The following is a 15,277-nucleotide window of genomic DNA, read 5'->3' on the forward strand; positions in this document are numbered from 1 at the left end:
AGAACAGAGGAGGTTGAATCCACCTATGATGGAGGTGGTCAAAAAGGAGATCATGAAGCTCTTGGATGCAGGTGTAATCTATCCTATTTCTGATAGTAAGTGGGTGAGTCCTGTGCAAGTAGTCCCGAAAAAAGCTGGAGTTACCGTTGTCAAAAACTCCGAAGGGGAATTGGTACCCACCCATGTGGAAAACGGGTGGAGAGTTTGTATCGATTATAGGAAGCTGAATGCTTCCACCCGCAAAGACCACTTCCCTTTGCCATTCATTGATCAGATGTTAGAACGATTTGCCGGGAAATCCCACTACTGTTACCTTGATGGTTTCTCTGGTTTTCATCAAATTCCGGTTGCCCCGGAAGACCAAGAGAAAACCACATTCACATGTCCCTTCGGCACCTTTGCGTATAGACGCATGCCCTTTGGTTTGTGCAATGCACCCGCAACCTTCCAAAGATGTATGGTGAGCATATTTTCAGAATATGTCGAAAATATCATAGAGGTTTTCATGGACGATTTTACTGTTTATGGAAACTCTTTTAATGAATGTTTGGAAAATCTCACCAAAATCTTACAAGGGTGCATTGACACGAACTTAGTCCTTAATTATGAAAAATGTCATTTTATGGTTGACAAGGGCTTGATACTTGGACATGTGGTGTCCCAAAAAGGTTTAGAAGTTGACAAGGCCAAAACAGATATTATTAAGAGCTTACCATACCCGACAAATGTTCGGGAAGTACGTTCTTTTCTTGGCCATGCATGTTTTTATCGGCGGTTATAAAGGATTTTTCCAAGATCACGGTGCCGATGTGTCAACTTCTACAAAAGGAGGCTAATTTTGAGTTTGGTGATGAATGCAAAAAGGCATTTGACCTTTTGAAAGATTTGTTGACGTCCGCCCCCATTATTCAACCGCTAAATTGGGATCTCCCATTCGAAATCATGTGCGATGCTAGCAATACCGCGGTTGGGGCAGTTTTGGGACAAAAGGTTGACCGAGCACATTATGTCATCTACTATGCATCAAAGACCCTTGATAGGGCACAAGGCAACTACACCACAACAGAGAAAGAGTTGCTTGCTATTGTCTTTGCTTTGGAGAAGTTTCGACAATACCTCCTTGGAACTAAAGTGATCATATATTCGGACCATGCAGCCATAAAGCACTTGCTTACAAAGAAAGACTCAAAGCCGAGGTTAATACGGTGGATGCTGTTTTTGCAAGAGTTCGATATTGAGATCAAAGACAATAGTGGAAAGGAAAATCTGGTTGCGGATCATCTAAGTCGCATCATATCACCCGAAGATGGCATACCAATCTGTGACACATTTCCAGATGAGCATCTATTTGCAGCCAAAGAAGCACCATGGTATGCAGATATCATCAACTACTTGGTCACAAGTCAATTTCCCCCAGATTCATCCCGTTGGCAAAGAGACAAAATCAAAAAAGAAGCCAAATGATACATATGGGATGAACCTTACCTTTGGAAGTACTGTGCGGACCAAGTAATTCGCAGGCGTGTTGAGCAAAAAGAGGTACAATGTATCCTTAATTTTTTCCATTCTTATGCTTGTGGTGGTCACTTTGGACCCCAAAGGACAGCTAGGAAAGTTTTAGATAGCGGATTCTTTTGGCCTTCTATTTTCCATGATTCCTATGTACTTTGTGCACATTGTGAAAAATGCCAAAAATCCGGATCCTTAAGCTCTAGAAATCAAATGCCCCTTACCCCTATTCTAGTATGTGAAGTTTTTGATGTATGGGGCATTGACTTTATGGGACCATTTACGCCCTCTTTTGGTTGTTCTTATTGTAAAACCCCGTTTATTTATTAAATAAATAAATTAATTAATGAATAGCTAGTAGTCCTAAAATAATAATTATATATATAACAAAGGATGGTTCGAAGGGCTAATTATCATTTTTAGAAGTCGGGGGTTAAAAGCGTGAGTTTGGGACTCATTTTATAAATATTTATAAAGATAGGGGCTCTGTAGTAATTAATTGAATTTAATTTAAAAGGAAATGAGGTGGAGGGGATGATTATGTTATACTTAAGATATTGGGGGTCGTTTTTGTGAAAGATGGACTTAATTTGTAAAGGAATTGAAGGGGGCAAGGTTTAAATGGAATATCTTAGACTTGTTTTGAAGGGATTCTATGGAGGAGGGGTCTGAACTGTCATTATGGCAAAGACATGATGAGGGATCGGGTATATAGTCTCCTTACCCGTCAAACCCTAACCCTAAGCCCTTATGTTGCAGCCGTCACTCACACCCCCCCCTTATGCCACCCAACCGCCGGCCGCCACTCATTCTCTCTTGCTCCTCCAACCACTGAGCCTCCATTGTGTCTCTCCGGTGCTACTGAAGATGGAGACCATTGCGTAATGCTGCCATTCAGTTGGTAACAGAGGGAAGCGGGTTGCAGTCGCCACCTCCACCCGTTAGATCCTGCCATTTCCGCCTTGCTGTTGCCTTCCGGCGGGTGGTGAGGCCGAGAATCATCGACGGATATTAAGCATGTCAGTGCCACCGCCACCGTCCCTCTGTATCTTCTTATTCTTCTCCTCCTGCCTTCTACCATCGTGAAGGGCTCGATGTTCCACCATCGGGTGGGTGTTGCTGCTGTGGTGGTCGTAAACCACCGCTATCGTCGTCGCTAGTGTTGTTGACGAGGCCAAGAGTGCTGTAGACGACGCCATGGTGGTATGCTGCCACCCTCGGACGTGCTTCTTCTTCCCTTCTGCCAAGCCGTCGTCGCCGCTACAACTGTTTCATTGGGGTTTCGTTGTGCCGCCGGTTGCTACCACCAGCCACCGTGGGTGGTGGTTGTGTGTGTGTTTTACTTCGTGTATAGGTGTGTTTGGCTGTATTTCCATTAGCAATATGTGTGTTTGGGTGTTGTGGTTGCCGAAATTAGTGAGAAAAGCCACCACAGCCACCACCGTGAGGGGTGGCTGCCACCATCTGCCGCCGCCGGCCACCACAAGGTGGCTCTGTGTGTGTGTGTGTTTAATGGTTTAGTGTGTGTTTATTTTGATATTTAGCATTGTAAAATGTAAATCACAACTTGGAATAATAAAAGAACTTGAAAACCACCACCTTAGGGTGGTGGCTGCCGCCTCCTGCCGCCACCGGCCACCGTGATGGGTGGTAGTGTGCTTTGATGGTGTTTGGACTCGTTTGGATGATTGGACAAGGGACTAAAACCCTAATGGGCCTTAAAACCCTATTGGGCCTAACGAAGCTTAAGGGATTCTAATGGACCCAATAAAACCCTAACGGGCTTAATAAGATTTTAGTGGGCTTATTAGGCCCAATAAAGCCCTAATTGTCATAAAAGGCCAACAAATTGATAAATGGGCTAATATTTGGATTGGAACACCATAATGCCAATAAAACCCTAATTTGTGGAAATTGCTTGGGGCGCACACGAGAATTAATTATTAAATCTTAAACAATAATTAATAATCATTGGCAAACTAGCGTAGGGAATAATGGACTTAATGGATTAAGTCCTTAATGGGTTAAGAAAGAAACACTGAACCTTAACCATCATTTCATGTGAAAACTCTAATTTGGGATTATGCACTTGGACTTATCGAGACCCACATTTGGGCCATTGGAATGGAATTGTGTGATTAAGCCCAATCACACCATATGAATTATTTAAAAGAATAATGGACTTAATGGATTGAGTCGTTAGAGGAATAATTCCTTAATGGGTTAAGTAGGAAACTTAACCCTAATTGGCATTTTATGTGAAACCCTAACTTCACTTGGGTTTATTGTTGGGCCTTTCTATTGGGCCTTAATAATTGGATTATTAATGGGCCATCCAAGAATAATTATATGGGCTAAAATAATTTAATGGGCCTAGGGTAAGTCCCACGTAAGGGGTTGGGCCCAATTTGGAAAATTGGGCCATAGATGGACCATAGCTGGGCCTTAATGATTGTATGATGTTGGGCCTTAGAATAAGACCATGTATAGGCCTGGGGCCAATTTGGAAAATTGGGCCATATGTTGGGCTTTGATTCCTAGTTCGCTTTGGGCCTATGGTTTGGGCCTTGGACTTGAATAAAGCCAATCTTAGGGTAATGTAGTAATTATCCAAGTATGTATTTATGGTTATGTGTTGGGACCCAATTATTAATTGGGTGTTATTTTGGTGTTGACAGTTCGGGAATCTGTCCTTCAGCAGCTGGGGTTGAGTCTGCGGGACTTCAGCAGTGTGGGGTTGTGTCTACGGGACTTCATCGGTATGAGGTGAGTTTCCTTCCAGTAGTAACGGGTCTAAGGCACCAAAGCTGGCCCGTATAGACGAGACGTTAGTATTAGAGTGTGGGCCGAGCCCGTATCTCTCAGTTGAGTTGATTATGATATATGTCAGTATGATAGAGTTATTTACACTTGTTGTCTGTGCGATACTTGTATGATATGAGTTGGCGGTTGAGTGTGGGCAAGGCCCGTATCTCTCCGAGAGTGGAGTGTGGGCTAGGCCCGTATCTCCCAGATAGCGAAGTGTGGGCGGGGCCCGTATCTTCACGAGTGTGGGCGAGGCCCGTATCTCCCTGATAACGAAGTGTGGGCGGGGCCCGTATCTTCACGAGTGTGGGCGAGGCCCGTATCTCCCAGAAAGCGAAGTGTGGGCGGGGCCTGTATCTTCACGAGTGTGGGCGTGGCCCGTATCTCCTAATTGAATGTTTTTTGTATTATGCTTGCATGGTATGGGGTATTATGGGGGAACTCACTAAGCTTCGTGCTTACGGTTTTCAGTTTTGGTTTCAGGTACTTCGTGTTTAAAGGAAAGGAGTCGGCTTGATCGCAACGCATCACACTATGGTTTTCCGCACACGAGATCTTTGGGATTACACTCTGATATTGTTTTATGATAACATGTTTAATTATCCCTACTTTGGTTTTGACATGACATGACATTACAAATGTTTTATTACACTGTTGGTTTTCTAATGACGTATTTAAAAGTGAAATTTTTGGCTTGTATTTTTGGGATGTTACACTTATATTTTGTTAGCAGTGGACTATGTGTCCAAATGGGTGGAGGCTAAGGCCACCCGTACTAATGATTCCAAAGTTGTGGTTGATTTCCTTAAGGTACAGATTTTTTCACGGTTTGGCACACCAAAGGCGCTCATAAGTGACCGCGGGACCCATTTTTGCAATCGGATGTTAGAAGCTGTTTTGAAGAGATATGGAGTGACACGCAAAGTCTCAACAACTTATCATCCCCAGACCAATGGACAAGCAGAAGTCTCAAATAGACAAATCAAAAGTATCTTGGAGAAAACGATCAACCCAAACCGCAAAGACTGGAGCTTGAGGCTAGATGATGCCTTATGGGCATACCGTACTGCTTTTAAAACTCCCATTGGTATGTCCCCATATAGGCTTGTGTTTGGTAAAGCATGCCATCTCCCAGTTGAGCTTGAGCATAAAGCTTTTTGGGCGGTAAAGAAATTCAACTTGACTGAAGATGAGGTGGGAAATAAAAGGAAACTGGATATCCAAGAGCTAGAGGAGATTCGGAATGATGCATACGAAAGTAACATGATCTATAAGGAGAAAACAAAAGCATATCATGACAGAGCAATCTCCCGAAAGACTTTTATACAAGGACAAAAGGTGTTGCTTTATCACTCGAGATTCAAGCTAATTTCAGGAAAGTTAAGATCAAGATGGGTCGGTCCTTTCGTGGTCACAAGGGTGTTTGACCATGGTGCAGTGGAAGTCACGAGCAAGCAAACGGGTAAAACATTCAAAGTTAATGGCCACAGGTTGAAGCCGTTTTATGAAGGATTTGAGGTGAAGAATGAAGAGGTAGACGAGTTGGAGAACCCCACATACCAAGAATGAATCACACCTGGGGGACAAAGTCGAGCCAACGACCTAAAACAAGGGCAAGTAACCGGGAGGCAACCCGGGGGTATTTTCGTCATTTTTCGTTAAAACATTTCGTTCTTTGCATTCTTATTTTTTTTAGTGTTCCAAATGTGTTTTGTCATTGTTTTCAAACCAAAAGAACGGACCTTGGGGCGGAAAAGTATTTCATTTCCAAGAGAGGGAAATTTTCAAATTCAAAAAGTGGGGATTAGCATCTAGGGACCAACACGGGTCGTGTCCCATTTTAGCCTTAATGGAACACTGGCCGTGTTCATGAAAAAAATCCCAAATTCTTACAGAGACTAACATGGGTCGTGTCCCATTTTGGCCTGCAAATGACACGGCTCGTGTTAATGAAAAAAAGTCCCAAATTCTTCCAGGGAGCAACACGGGTCGTGTTGGTTTTGGCCTTGACCTAACACGGGTCGTGTTCATCTATATTTCAGCATAAGAACCCCAACACGTGGCGTGTCGAATTGGCCTAAGGCGACACGGGTCGTGTCCGTGCAGCAGTTACACTCCTTTTTAAAGAAAAAAATCGGGATTTGACCTCATTTATCCCCATTTTCACTTTCTAACAGCCCCTCTCTCCCAACAAAAAATCCTAGGTCCGATTTTCATAAAAAACCTTTCAATCCCTTCAAGATTTTGGCTTTCATCTACAAAAAGGTTTGATCATCATCATCTACACTTCATCTTCTCCATCTTAAACACTATTTTCTTGCATTTTAATGGTGGATTTTAGGGTTTTGACAAACCCTAGATCCGAAAATTCTCACTTGATTTTGGTGTTTTAGTGTCTCAATCTTGAAAGGGGCAAGCTTGGGGAGGTTAAGGAAGATCTTTTCCATCAAGAACAACATAATCCAACACACGATTCGGTAAATTCTTTCCAACTCCTAACCTTTGAATTTTGTGTTCTTGAGTCAAATACTTGAAATTGTGGTCTATTTGGACTTGATTCTTAGTTGGAAATCTTTGAAAACCAAATTTCCCGTGAAATTTTGGTGGCCAAGTTCAAAGTTGACTGGACCCGTCAACAATTGACTTTTTGACATTTTGACCCATTGACTTTTAATCTGTCCCAAACTTGACTATGGAAGCTACATCTTCCAAAAGACCAAGACAAACCAAATCATTCGTCCGCCGTCGGAAGCCTAGGACTCCATCACCTCCATTCAGATCTCCATCACCTCCATCCATATCTCCATCACCTCCATCTAGGTCCCCAACACCCCCAGTCGACCCGTCTCATTGTGGTGTCGTATGTCTTGGCCCAATTCAACAGGGCAAACTTGAGTCATTCCTTAAACGGGGTCATGCCATCCAAAAATTCGCGCATGTTCCAACCTTAAAAGAGTTGTATGTTTACAATCAAGTCGAAACCCTGTTTCGCAACATAGGGTGGCACGACTTGTTGAGGGTCCATGAATTGAGCTATAAAGTCCCAACAACTGAGTTTCTATCCTCAGTTTATTTAGACCATGGGATCCTCTACTTCCGTCTAATGAAACAAGACTATGAGATCTCCTTGGATCAAATCAATGCCATTGTGGGAGCCCCAACGGAAAACACATTTGGCCCCACTGACCCAATCCAAGGATACTTTGACATGACTTGGTGGACCCGACTCACCCAATTACACCCATATGTCTCTAGCGCTGCTAAAGCCTCATCACTTATTCATCCTGTGATTAAAGTAGCCCACAGAATCATTGCTTCGCTCGTCGCCCCTAGAGAGGAGCGAAGCACCATCAGCGCGCTGGAACTTAAAATCCTTTATGCAATGACCCATCCCGAAAATAACCTCATTCCTCACTATGGTCGGTTTCTGTGCCACAAGCTCATCCGCCTTAGCACATCCCGATCGGGAAAGATTGTTTGTGGGGGTATTGTCAGCATGCTCGCCAAGAGCGCCCACATCTGAGCCCCATACCCCGGTCCCCATCAGCCACTGTCGGGTGAGCCTTATCTCACCACTACTGTCCTTGAGTCCATGCGACTCTTCCGTTCGGCAGGCGATAGCACACACCATTGGACCGTGGGTCAAAATCATGATCGAAAGCTCCTCATCACACCAGAAAATAAAGGCATTCTTGATTTCCGAAATCCCATTCATATGACCGATTGGCAAATCATTCCATACATCTTCCCCCACTCATACTCCACCGAGGTACATGAGCAAAGTGAAGAAAACGAGGAAGATGGTGATGATGATGAAGAAGAGGAGGAGCCTCACCATGCTTCTCCCACCGGTGGTGGCAGCTCATCCCATTTTGCTGCACCCCGCCTTATCATCAGCAATATATGGACGAATTCCAATCAATCCATACCCGCCTCGACACCTACCAGCAGGATATTACCAGCCTGGCCCAGAATTTTTCCACCTTCACCACCCAGTACGCTCGGGATCAAGAGCGTGAACGCAAACATGAGGAGGACTTCTGGGCTTGGACCCGAAACCCCAGCTACTATCCTCCTCCTCCACCTCCGTTTTAGGTTGTTCCATGTAACGCCCGCAGATCCGGGCTAGTCAATTTAAAGGCAATAGGGGTCAAAAATGACTTTTCGACAAAAGATTATTTAGAATGAATAGTCTTAACCAAGTTTTAGAATATGTCACAAGGTTTCCATACATATAAAGAACGCCGAAATCCGAGTTATAACGAAGAAGTTATGGCCCGCCGAAGTTTTACGGCAAAACCGGCACAGCACCGGAAGACGTAAATAGTAAATTTATGATAGAGAGAGATTTAGCCTTAGCGCTCTAAACGAAAGTCGTAGAATATGTTAAACTAAGAACATCGATAAAAAGAACGCCCAAATCTGACTTCGTATGAAGAAGTTATGATTTTTCGAAGTTTCGGATTAGCGGTGTACAACCCGAAATTCGAATTTTAGATCGATTGATTTTTAGCCGACACAACCTAAACAAGAATTGAAGATCTCTTTATTAGTAGCGTAACGATAAAAAGACAGACGAAAATGGACGTCGGATAAAGAAGTTATGAGATTTTAACGGACCAATCCTGTCCCGGCCTGTTAAAAATATAACTTTAAAAATAAAGTCAAAATTAGCCGACGGAGTCTAAACGAAAGTTGTAGAGTACGTCTCCACCTACGCGCGGATATAAAGAACGTCAAAAATGGAGTTCGTATGAACGAGTTACAAATTATAATAGCATATTTACGTATTAAAATAAAGTATAAAACATGTATACGTACACATATATATACATATGTATATATCATTAGAAAGGTATCGACAATGCGGTCATTATAAGACTAATGTTGAGTTCTTTCGACATTAGTTTAGTACAAATATCATTAAATCCATTTAAAATAGTATTATAGAGGGGTGTTTAGTTGTTTATATAACTATAAGGTCATTAAGTAATTATGGAGGGTAGTTTTTGTAAATTCAATTAGTATAAATAAGAGCCTTGGGCTCTCATATTTCTTGCACCATTCTCTTGATTCAAGAGTCTTTCTCTCCTTATCCCCCGAGCATTTCGGTCCCTCGTGATTCGACTTCTCTTTCTGTAGTTTAGTATAGTAAGGTGAGCGCTGAAGCGCTGCACAAATCTTTCTTAGAAAGATTCAGCGACGAAGTTCTGCCCCTGCAGAGCCCGACTCCTAGCTAAAACCCCCTTGTAAGTAAGTTATGCTTACCTTATTTTAATACAGCTTATATTTAAAATTAGTATTGTTATTATGAACTTATAATAAATACTTCGGCTATTATTATGGGTTATATAAGTATTTTTTTTTACGCTTATATAATAATAATAATAGCTAGACTATTAATTAGTCTCGGCGAATAATAAACTAAACTCTAGTGGTAATAATACTAGGTTTCGTCGAAGAAAATTCTATTTAAGAAGCGAAGCGCTGTCTGAGTTCGGAATCACCACCTTTTCAAGTGAGTGCATAGTTACTTTCAGCTTACACATAGATATGAAGTATTTTATATAAATTACGTGCTGTGTGTGTATATTATCTGTATACTTGCTATCTATGCTGGATGAACGTTTTATACATGTTTTCAATGATTTAAACTGTATATGTATTTTATATCTACAGAATGTGTTGGGTAAGACATGGGTAGATGTATTAGTTGCTGTGTGATAAAATGAAATAATGAGATGCCTCGTTATAGATGTTCTTGATGATCTAGTCATCTAGCGGAGTATAGATGACGACCACGGACTATTCTAGACAGTCCAGTGGAACACTAATAGGCTCGCAACCTGTAGGTGTTTATTTGAACTTTGTGTTTAACCGAACTGTGTGTTTATTCGAACTGTGTGAACTGTGTGCGCACCAGATATACTCCATCCCAATGATAGTCCTTTGACTAGGTCCCTTGTGTTAGATGTTTTAGGGACGTAATGTGAGGATAACGGGAATGGGTAATTGGGTTGATTGTTTGATGTTTAAAAAAAATAATTATATTATTGTGGGTTGAAAACCCTATGTGCTCACCAGGTTTCCCAACCTGACCCACTCAGTTTATTTTTATCACAGGTGTTGATATGAAGTCACAATACACTGAGAGATTTAAAGAGATGTAGATCACTAGTGTAAATAATTGTAAGTTCTGTTTATGCTTATGTTTCTGTATTAACGATGACATCCCAAACGTTTTAAAATGAAATAAATACGTTTCATCGAAAATGTTTTAATAACGTATTTACCATGTTTTTCTGGGAACAAATTCCGCAACATTTTTATAAAATGAAGTACTCTGATTTTTATAAAGCATAAACAAAATCGGTCTTTTCTGGCCGTGATTTTTGGGGATGTCACATTCCACCCTCTCCAAGCATCGGGGACGATGCTTATCTTTAAGCTTGGGGAGGGGTAGACTTGTATATTAGGTTCACTCATTCTCATGCATGCATTTTCTTATTTTCAAATTTTTTTTCTCTTAAAAAAAAATTCTTTTCTATTTTATTTTCTTGTTTATATTTTCCTTGCATTCTATATTTGTTCTAAAAAAAATGTACGAGATGATGATACTCTTTACATACAATTGCTCCGTGAAATGAAAAATACCGAAGCAACCGGATTGTTACCGGAAGCATAGAATCAGCTGTCATAACTAGGGGACCCAAACACCATAATTCGATACCCTAGCCTCAGATAATAAAAATAATTTATATTGAAACGTTTTTTGGGCGGTAATAACAGCTTTAGGATGATTTGCTTTTGAATGTTTAAAAAGAATATTTATCGGCAACTCTGAAACCACAGAACACGGACCTATTTGTTGACACACGTTACCCCCGCGGTAACAGAGAGCTTGAGTATCAGACCCACACAGTCAAGAATGAAGGAAGGGTACAATATTCATATCCAGTACCCTAATCAGAATTTCAAATGCCAAAACGAAGAAATCTAAAGAAATTCCAAAAATGAAGATTGAAGAATCCAAATTCAAAACGAAGTACAAATCAAAGTTCAATCAAATCAAAAGCCAATTCAAGTCAAATATGGCGAATGAAGAACTGTGTGATATGATACTTGTGGCTCTCGAAAAAGTGAAAGCATAGGAGCTGAGCCCCTTCGGGTGGGCTCACTGTTTCAGCGAAAGCTGATTCGCCGTGACGGGTTCTTAAGGATGCGTCGATTCTGATTCTTGGCCATCTAGTCTTAAGGATATGAAATCTGGACTATGTTATTTTCTCCGATAATGCTTAGTAAGGTATAAAGATTAAATAAAACTTTGGTTGGATTCTTGGGTTACACCGTTTCGGGTCTTCCTCACATTGAGAGTTTGTGATATGTGGAAGGAAACAGGATGGTTGCCAAGGTATCAATGATCGGAGCCCTATCGATGTAAAGTCTGATCGTACCTTTATTTAGTTACAAAAGTACATATTTGTGTTTGTTCTTAATCTTCTTTTCTTTTGCTTCATTTTGTTTCTCAAGTGCAATTTGTACATACCTTAATTTTCATGGCATTACATTGCATGCATTCATTCATAACCTTTAGGATCCTTCATCCCCTTTTCATTCTAAGTTTTTTTTTTTCTTTTTGCCATCTAGAAATCGTCCTGTTGTCCGGTTCTTGTTCTTTCTTGAGGACAAGAAAGATCTAAGCTTGGGGAGATTTGTTAGGTGTTATTTGTGCACCTTTTAGTCCCATTTTATGCATATATTTAGCACAATTGTTCTTCCTTTTCCTTGCATTTTATCATATTCATGTTAGTCTCTAGAACAACCTTATTTGCACACTTTTATATATTTTTCAGGTAAACCAGAGGTTGGAACGCGCTTTGGGAAGTGTCGGGAAGCATTGGTGAAGATTTTGGGACGATCGGGCGAAGAACGAAAAAGTTGGAAAAATCAAGTTTGGAATTGGAGTCAGAGAGGTACACGGGGCGTGTTGAATTTACACTGAAAAGTGGGCACGGGGCGTGTTTTGACCAAAATAGGAGCTGTTGACCATGCTGAACACGACCCGTGTCAGTTTAGTGCAAATCAACACGGGGCGTGTTGCTGAACACGACCCGTGTCAGTTTAGCCTATTTTAATACGGGCCGTGTTCGATCCAGAAACCAACTTTTGGTAGTTTTTCCTATCTTTCATATTACGGGTTAAGGGTCATTTTTAGAGAGGAGAAACATATCAAAGCACCACTGGAGAGGAGAATTCAAAGCTTTTTGCAAGGGTTTGTCCGTTAATCATTTGGAAACATTAATTCTCGTTTTTGTAAGTTGTAATTACACTTAATTTCATCTTTTAGACTTGTGATCTTGTTCTAGCCATGTGTGGCTAGAACCCTAATTTCTCCAATTTCATGTTTTGACTTCTTGGTAGTGACTTCATTCATATGACATGATATTTGTTCTTAATTTCTATCTAATGAATTTGATTTTGCTTCAATCGAATGTTTGATTCTAATTATGATTCTTATTGGCCATTTGAATTAGGGTTAGGTCATTCAAGTTATCTCTTTTACAAAATCCGTAATTATTTTGTGAAATTGAACAAGTAACAAGCATTGAATTGATCTTTATCGAATGAATTTAGTGTATATCTTATTCATACACTTTTACACTCCCGAGCTTATGAGGAGTATTAGGTGTTGTTGGGAACATTAACATAAAGCTTCATGCAATCTTATAATCTAATTCTAAGAGCTTGTTTAGATTAGGTTAATAAGGCTAGGGTTAATCAAAGAGCTTGTTTTGGTTAATTAATATGGTGAATGGGAAGTGCTAGAGCTTATTATCACTTTCAAGTACCAACTTGGATAGAATTGAACGAATATTGTGTCATCTTTGAGTCAAATTGCTAAATTGTCATACATGGGGTTGGAGTCCTTACAAATTTTGAATTTAATTCACGCATTTAGTTGATTGCTTATGTTTTTAATTGTTTGTTTAATAATTACATTCTAAACCCCCCTCTCTTTACTATTGGTGACCATAATACCTTGTGCAAATAGGTTTAGACCAGTTGTCCAGTGTCTCTGTGGATCGACCCTACTTGCCTTGTACTACCGTTCAGTGCAATATAGTGGGATTATTTTGGAGTATATCGTACCCCTTTATTTGTTGGGTTTGACACGCCTAACAAGAAGCCATTTGTTTCTACTGCTATTTGAAGGGACAATGGAAGTGAAGCTGCCCTGACTACCTAAAAGATTTGAGAGAATGTAGAATTAAAAAGTTTGACTATGCTTCAGGTAAGTCTACTGTCTAACTCGATTAAGTTTCTAATTGTTGATTCTTAATACATGATGTGACAAGTTTACATTTTTTATGTTTTGTAGGATCATTCAAAGGGAAGGAAGCTTAAAGGAAGAGTATGTTGAATCTGGTCGCGAAGATGGATTTTGATCATATGGTTCGATGATTGGATTTTTGAGCTGCTGCTTAAGAGTTTTGATAAATTGCTTAGAAATTTGTAATAACATAGTTTTCATTTGTAATTGCATTGTAAGGAAACGTTTTTCAGCATTGTATAAATAAATAAAAGTTTGTTTTATTTTATATTATATTTCCTTGCAATGACATTTGTGAAAATTGATGTTTGTATGTTTCTATGTTAGCAATATGAATTTGATTCTTTCGTTTGTAGTAGTGTCAAATTTACCAAATAAGGAAAGATTCTCATCACCCAAGTTTCGGTTGGATAGAAACTTGGAATCATACAACTTGAATTGTGTGATGAATGAGAACATTCATCTTTGAGAAATTAAGACTAATTACTTGTTCACATGAATATGTGAGTCAAGTGAATGACAAAGAGATTGGGTACACTTGGTTGTGTATTGGTCGAGGTCCACCACAAAGATCGATAAGACTATTCATCATGATTTACTAAAGTTTAGTAAATATGGTTATGCTTGCAAGATTAAGTATAATTCTGAAACATTGGAAAAGTTTCAATGTATGACAAAACGAATGAGAATAATCAAATTAGGCAGAAAGATAAAATTTGCTCCAATCTGAAAAGATGGGGAAGTACCTAAATATCGTGTTTTATGATCACCTTGATGATTATTGAAAAACCATTTTACAAATGATCATCTAAAGAAACCTTAGTGCATTTGTATGGCTAAGAAAAGGAGTCATGAATTGTGGGAATGGTTAAATCAAGAAGATGAGTCATACTTCGTTCCAAAACAAGTCGTAGAGTAATACTCCAAGATTGTAACTTTGAGTGACATAATCTTAAGAAGGTTTAAAACACTCATCAATTGTATAGTAAAATGTTTCTTACTCTTGTACATTTAAAATTGGTAAGTTGTGATGTCTTGGTAAGGATAAAGACCAACTAAGACCAATTATATATAGTGTTATTCTTGATAATAATCCGCACTAACTCTTAAATATTTGTTTGTCAATGAATGTCAAGAGGTCAGTGGGAGTCTTAAAGATCTTGGAAAAGCTTCAAGAACTAATCAATAATATTGTTAATAACTAGCACACGACTGAGGTTTTTAACCCATCATGTTGACATATTCTAATTTTTTTGCCCATTCCAGTTAAAAGTTGACTATGCATGTGAGTTTATGAGTTCTCAATTGTTTGCATAAACAACCTGGAAGACATGGTAGTCCCGTGTGTTGCCAGGTGGCAACAAATTAAGATTGAACAAGTTTAATCTATATGAGTTTGGACTTGTCACTAACATTGTCTTGTGATTATGGTTAAGACAAATTCACATGGATATGAACACATAGAACATAAAATCTAAGTGCCATAAGGTTTCTATCCAATTCATGAAAATGACTGTGAGGAAACGCTTTCTGATGATATATGGTCCATTAGCATGGCCTAGACTACTCTAGCGCTCCATCCTGGCCTGGCGCGCTCTTGCCAGCCCTGCCGGACGTTCCCTTGCTAGCCTT

The 15,277-nt window shown here is 40.0% G+C and overlaps 1 long non-coding RNA gene across 2 annotated transcripts; it reads left to right on the forward strand.

Moving 5' to 3' along the window:
• The first annotated feature begins 9,388 nt into the window (after positions 1-9,388).
• Positions 9,389-12,774, forward strand: LOC145030134 (uncharacterized). Of its 2 annotated transcripts, none has more exons than XR_013676596.1 (4): positions 9,389-9,567; positions 9,765-9,832; positions 10,438-10,503; positions 12,168-12,774. It is a non-coding gene; the product is annotated as an uncharacterized LOC145030134 (long non-coding RNA). The 2 variants fall into 2 exon arrangements; XR_013676595.1 differs by having other exon boundaries at positions 9,389-9,563.
• Positions 12,775-15,277: the final 2,503 nt, after the last annotated feature.

Source organism: Lactuca saligna, chromosome 1, assembly GCF_052625555.1.
Source record: "Lactuca saligna cultivar CGN05327 chromosome 1, ASM5262555v1, whole genome shotgun sequence".
Lineage (NCBI taxonomy): Eukaryota > Viridiplantae > Streptophyta > Magnoliopsida > Asterales > Asteraceae > Lactuca > Lactuca saligna.